The sequence below is a fragment of the Tachyglossus aculeatus genome, chromosome 16 (assembly GCF_015852505.1).
Source record: "Tachyglossus aculeatus isolate mTacAcu1 chromosome 16, mTacAcu1.pri, whole genome shotgun sequence".
NCBI classification, from domain to species: domain Eukaryota; kingdom Metazoa; phylum Chordata; class Mammalia; order Monotremata; family Tachyglossidae; genus Tachyglossus; species Tachyglossus aculeatus.
The window spans coordinates 48,370,145-48,376,937 of NC_052081.1; positions in this window are offsets into that span (position 1 = coordinate 48,370,145).

Consider the following 6,793-nt stretch of genomic DNA (forward strand, 5'->3'; position numbering starts at 1 on the left):
TCAATCAATCAATCAATCATATTTATTGAGCACTTACTGTGGGCAGAGCACTGGACTAAGTGCTTGGGAAGTCCAAGTTGGGAACATAGAGAGACAGTCCCTACCCAACAGTGGGCTCACAGTCTACATGGGGGAGACAGAGAACAAAACCAAACATACTAACAAAATAAAATAAATAGAATAGATTTGTACAAGTAAAATAGATAAATAGAGTAATAAATATGTACAAACATATATATTAAGCGCTTACTATGTGCAAAGCACTGTTCTAGGCTCTGAGGAGGTCACAAGGTGATCAGGGTGTCCCACGGGAGGCTCACAGTCTTCATCCCCATTTTACGGATGAGGGAACTGAGGCCCAGAGAAGTGAAGTGACTTGCCCAAAGTCACACAGCGGACAGTTGGCGGAGCCGGGATTTGAACCCGCGACCTCTGGCTCCAAAGCCCGGGCTCTTTCCACTGAGCCACGCTGCTTGATGGGAGGGATGGAGGGAGAGCAGGGGGAGGAAGCGGGCGGGATGCCGTAGCAGAGCCTTGTGGGCGGCGAAGGTGTCCGTTTATCGCTGTATTGTACTCTCCCAAGCGCTTAGTACAGTGCTCCGTCCACAGTAAGCGCTCATCATCATCATCATCATCATCAATCGTATTTATTGAGCGCTTACTATGTGCAGAGCACTGTACTAAGCGCTTGGGAAGTACAAATTGGCAACATCTAGAGACAGTCCCTACCCAACAGTGGGCTCACAGTCTAAAAGGGGGAGACAAAGAACAAAACCAAACATACTAACAAAATAAAATCAATAGGATAGATATGTACAAGTAAAATAAATAGAGTAATAAATATGTACAAACATATACACATATTTACAGGTGCTATGGGGAAGGGAAGGAGGTAAGAAGGGGGATGGAGAGGGGGACGAGGGGGAGAGGAAGGAAGGGGCTCAGTGTGGGAAGGCCTCCTGGAGGAGGTGAGCTCTCAGCAGGGCCTTGAAGGGAGGAAGAGAGCTAGCTTGGCGGATGGGCAGAGGGATTGGGGGCATTCCAGGCCCGGGGGATGACGTGGGCCGGGGGTCGATGGCGGGACAGGCGAGAACGAGGTACGGTGAGGAGATCAGCGGCGGAGGAGCGGAGGGTGCGGGCTGGGCTGGAGAAGGACAGAAGGGAGGTGAGGTAGGAGGGAGCGAGGGGATGGACAGCCTGGAAGCCCGGGGTGAGGAGTTTCTGCCTGATGCGCAGATTGATTGGTAGCCACTGGAGATTTTTGAGGAAGGGAGTAATATGCCCAGAGCGTTTCTGGACAAAGATAATCCGGGCAGCAGCATGAAGTATGGATTGAAGTGGAGAGAGACACGAGGATGGGAGATCAGAGAGAGCTCAGTAAATACGACTGAGAGAGAGAGAGAGCAGACCAGGATGAGGGGCTGGGGGGGCGGGCCTGAGGAAGCCGGAGTGCGGGACTTCTATTGCTCAGCGGACTGGGCTTCAGGCGGAGAAGGCCACGCTGATGCCAACTGCCATGTCGCACCCGGCCCGTGACCCGGTGGCGTTCGGGGATTCCTGCTGCCTCTCCCCTCATTCATTCATTCGTTCCATTGTACTTATTGAGCGCTTACTGTGTGCAGAGCACTGGACTAAACACTTGGGAAGTCCAAGTCGGCAACGTCTAGAGACGGTCCCTACCCAACAGCGGGCTCACGGTCTAGGAGGGGGAGACAGACAACGAAACAAAACAGTGTCACTGGCCCTGGGGCTGGAAACTTCTTCTTCCTCCTCCTCCTCCTCCTCCTCCTCTTCTCCCCACTTTCCCCCACCCGGGATAGGGAGCAATGCCCTCGGCAGATCCAGGCAGGGGTGGCTGACCTGCAGGGCGTTGGGTGAGAATCTGAGAACAAACAGCGGCGATTCTCGCGAGGGGTGGGCTGGGATGGCCAAACAGCAGGCCTCCATCCGTGGCTACCCTTGGCCCGGGTCAGGGGTAATAATAATAATAATAACAACGATAATGATGACATTTCTCAAGCGCTTACTACGTGCCAAGCACTGTTCTAAGCACTGGGGAGGATACAAGGTGATCAGGTTGCCCCACAAGGGGCTCACAGTCTTCATCATCATCATCATCAACAGACAACAAAACATATTAACAAAATAAAATAAATAGAATAAATATGAACAAATAAAATAGAGTAATAAATCATCATGATCAATCGTATTTATTGAGCGCTTACTGTGTGCAGAGCACTGAACTAAGCTCTTGGGAAGTACAAGTTGGCAACATATAGAGACAGTCCCTATCCAACAGCGGGCTCACAGTCTAAAAGGGGGAGACAGAGAACAAAAGCAAACATACTAACAAAATAAAATAAATAGAATAGATAGGTACAAGTAAAATTAATAAATAAATAGAGTAATAAATCTGTACAAACATATATACATCTATACAGGTGCTGTGGGGAAGGGAAGGAGGTAAGATGGGGGGATGGAGAGGGGGACGAGGGGGAGAGTCTTCATCCTCATTTGACAGATGAGGTAACTGAGCCTGGAGAAGTGAAGTGACTTCACAGAGTCACCCAGCTGACAGGAGGTGGAGACGGGATTAGAACCCATGACCTCTCACTCCCAAGCCCGGGCTCTTTCCACTGAGCCACGCTGCTCCTCGGTGAAGCACTGTGGCTCAGTGGAAAGAGCCCGGGCTTTGGAGTCAGAGGTCACAGTTCAAATCCCGGCTCCGCCAGTTGTCAGCTGTGTGACTTTGGGCAAGTCACTTCACTTCTCTGGGCCTCAGTTCCCTCATCTGTCAAACGGGGATGAAGACTGTGAGCCCCCCATGGGACAGCCTGATCGCCTTGTATCTACCCCAGCGCTTAGAACAGTGCTCAGCACACAGTAAGCGCTTAACAAATACCATTATTGCAGACTGTGGGCCCGTCGTTGGGTAGGGATCTGTTGCCGAATAGTGCTTTCCAAGCGCTCAGTCCAGCGTTCCGCACACAGTAGGCGCTCGATAAATGCGGCTGAATGAACGATGAGGGTGATGATGATGGCGTTTGTTAAGCGCTTACTATGTGCCAAGCACTGTCCTAAGCGCTGGGGAGGATACAAGGTGATCAGGTTGTCCCCCGGGCGGCTCCCAGTCTTCCGGATGAGGCCCAGAGAACTGAAGTGACTTGTCCAAAGTCACACAGCTGACAATTGGCAGAGCCGGGATTTGAACCCACGACCTCTGATTCCAAAGCCCAGGCTCTGGAGGGATTTGAGGGGAGTCAGGGGTGGGATTAGCACAGCCCCAAATGCGGCCCCTTCCGGGCCGCCCTTTCTTGCCAGTTGGCCCTCTTCCTTGAGCCTCTGCCCTCCTCCTCTTCAATCAATCAGTCAATCAATCAATCGTATTTATTGAGCGCTTACTGTGTGCAGAGCACTGGACTAAGCGCTTGGGAAGTCCAAGTTGGCAACATATAGAGATGGTCCCTACCCAACAGCGGGCTCACAGTCTAGAAGGGGGAGACAGACAACAAAACAAAACATATTAACAAAATAAAATATAATTAATATGTACAAGTAGAATAGAGTAATACAGCTGTACAAACATATATACATATATACAGGTGCTGTGGGGAGGGGAAGGAGGGAAGGCAGGGGGATGGGGAGGGGGAAGAGGGGGAGAGGAAGGAGGGGGCTCAGTCTGGGAATAATAATCAATCAATCGTATTTATTGAGAGCTTACTGTGTGCAGAGCACTGTACTCTGTAAAGTGCACTGTAAACCATAATAATATTAATAATAATAATTGTGGTATTTGTTGAATGCTTACTACACTGGGGTGGATATGAGCAAATGGGGTTGGACACCCGGCTTGGACATCCTCCCTTCAAAACCCTATTGAGAGCTCACCTCCTCCAGGAGGCCTTCCCAGACTGAGCCCCCTTTTTCCTCTCCCCCTCGCCATCCTCCCGCCCTACCTCCTTCCCCTCCCCACAGCACCCGTATAGATGTTTGTACCGATTTATTACTCAATTTGTTTTACTTGGGCATATTTTCTCTTTGATTTATTTTGTCAATGATGTGCATCCCTTCAAAGCCCTATCGAGAGCTCACTTCCTCCAAGGGGTCTTCCCAGACTGAGCACTTAACAAACGCCACCAGTAGTATTAGGTTTCCCCACAAAATGGCATGTTATCAATTAGGATCCTCTTAAGAACACCTGGAAAATAATAATAAATCAATTATATAAATATATAAAACTATCATTATGATTGTGGAACTTGTTTAGCGCTTACTATGTGCCAGGCACTGTTCTAAGCGCTGAGGTGGATACAAGCAAATCGGGCTGGACACAATCCCTGTCCCACGTGGGGCTCACGGTCTCAGGCCCCATCTTACGGATGAGGGCACAGAGGAGTGAAGTGACTGGCCCAAGGTCACACAGCAGACACATGGATTAGAACCCATGACATATCTATTCTATTTTATTTTGTTAGTATGTTTGGTTTTGTTCTTTGTTCTCTGTCTCCCCCTTTTAGACTGTGAGCCCACTGTTGGGTAGGGACTGTCTCTATATGTTGCCAACTTGTACTTCCCAAGCGCTTAGTACAGTGCTCTGCACACAGTAAGCGCTCAATAAATGCGATTGATTGATTGATTGATTGATTGATGACCTTCTGACTCCCAGGTGTGTGCTCTATCCACTAAGCCAGGCTGCTTCTCAAGTAATATGAAATTCCTTTACACCTTGCGCTCTCTCTCGCTCTCTAGTAATAATAATAATAATAATAATAATAATAATAATAATGGTATTTGTTAAGCACTTACTATGTGCCAAGCACCGTTCTAAGCGCTGGGATAGAAACAGGGTAATCAGGTTGTCCCACATGGGGCTCACACTTTAATCCCCATTTTACAGATGAGGTAAATGAGGCATGGAGCATAATAATGATGGCATTTATTAAGCCCTTACTACGTGCCAAGCACTGTTCTAAGCACTGAGCACTGTTCTAAGAAGCAGCGTGGCTCAGTGGAAAGAGCCCGGGCTTTGGGGTCAGAGGTCATGGGTTCAAATCCCGGCCCCGCCACTTGTCAGCTGTGTGACTTTGGGCAAGTCACTTCACTTCTCCGGGCCTCAGTTCCCTCATCTGTAAAACGGGGATGAAGACTGTGAGCCCCCCGTGGGACAACCCGATCACCTTGTAACCTCCCTAGTGCTTAGAACAGTGCTTGGCACGTAGTAAGCATTTAACAAATACCAAAATTATTATTATTATTATTCTCTGGGTCTCAGTTCCCTCATCTGTAAAATGGGGATGAAGACTGTGAGCCCCCCGTGGGACAACCTGATCACCTTGTAACCTCCCCAGTGCTTAGAACAGTGCTTTGCACATAGTAAGGGCTTAATAAATGCCATTATTATTATTATTTTACAGATGAGGGAACTAAGCACTGAGAATAATAATAATGATGGCATTTATTAAGCCCTTACTATGTGCAAAGCACTGTTCTAAGTGCTGGGGGGGGGGGGGATACAAGGTGATCAGGTTGTCCCACACGGGGCTCACGGTCTTCATCCCCATTTTCCAGATGAGGGAACTGAGGCCCAGAGAAGTGAATAATAACGATGGCATTTGTTAAGCGCTTACTATGTGCAAAGCACTGTTCTAAAAGTGACTGACCCAACAGCACATAGTAAGCGCTTAACAAATACCATCATTATTATGATTATAATTGTGGGGAAGCAGCGTGGCTCAGTGGAAAGAGCATGGGCTCTGGAGTCAGAGGTCATTGGTTCAAATTCCGGCTCCGCCACTTGTCGGCTGTGTGACTTTGGGTAAGTCACTTCACTTCTCTGGGCCTCAGTTACCTCATCTGTAAAACGGGGATTAAGACTGTGAGCCCCACGTGGGACAACCTGATCACCTTGTATCCTCCCCAGCGCTTAGAACAGTGCTTTGCACACAGTAAGTGCTTAACAAATGCCATCATTACTATTATTATTATTATCCCATCAGATTGTGAGGAGGGGGTTTGCCCTCTTGCCCCTCAGGCTGCCCTTTGGGCCTGGAGTTTTCTGGAAAGGCTTAATCAATCAATCCATCATATTTATTGAGCGCTTACTGTGTGCAGAGCACTGTACTAAGCGCTTGGGAAGTCCGAGTTGGCAACATATAGAGACAGTCCCTACCCAACAGTGGGCTCACAGTCTAGAAGGGGGAGACAGAGAACAAAACCAAACATATTAACAAAATAAAATAAATAGATTAGATATGTACAAGTAAAATAAATAGAGTAATAAGTATGTACAAACATATATACATATATACAGGTGCTGTGGGGAAGGGAAGGAGGTAAGACGGGGGGGCGGATGGAGAGGGGGATGAGGGGGTTTGCCCTCTTGCCCATCAGGCTCTCCTTCGGGCCTGGAGTTTTCTGGAAAGGCTTAACAAATACCATCATTATTATGATTATAATTGTTGTTATCCTGTCAGATTGTGGGGAGGGGGTTTGCCCTCTTGCCCCTCAGGCTCTCCTTCGGGCCTGGAGTTTTCTGGAAAGGCTTAACAAATACCATCATTATTATGATTACAATTGTGAGCCCACCTTCTAGACTGTGAGCCCACTGTTAGGAACGGACCATCTCTGTATGTTGCCAACTTGGACTTCTCAAGCGCTTAGTACAGTGCTCTGCACACAGTAAGTGCTCAATAAATACAATTGAATGAATGAATGAATGAATGAATGAATTGTTATCCCGTCAGATTGTGAGGAGGGGGTTTGCCCTCTTGCCCCTCAGGCTGCCCTTCGGGCC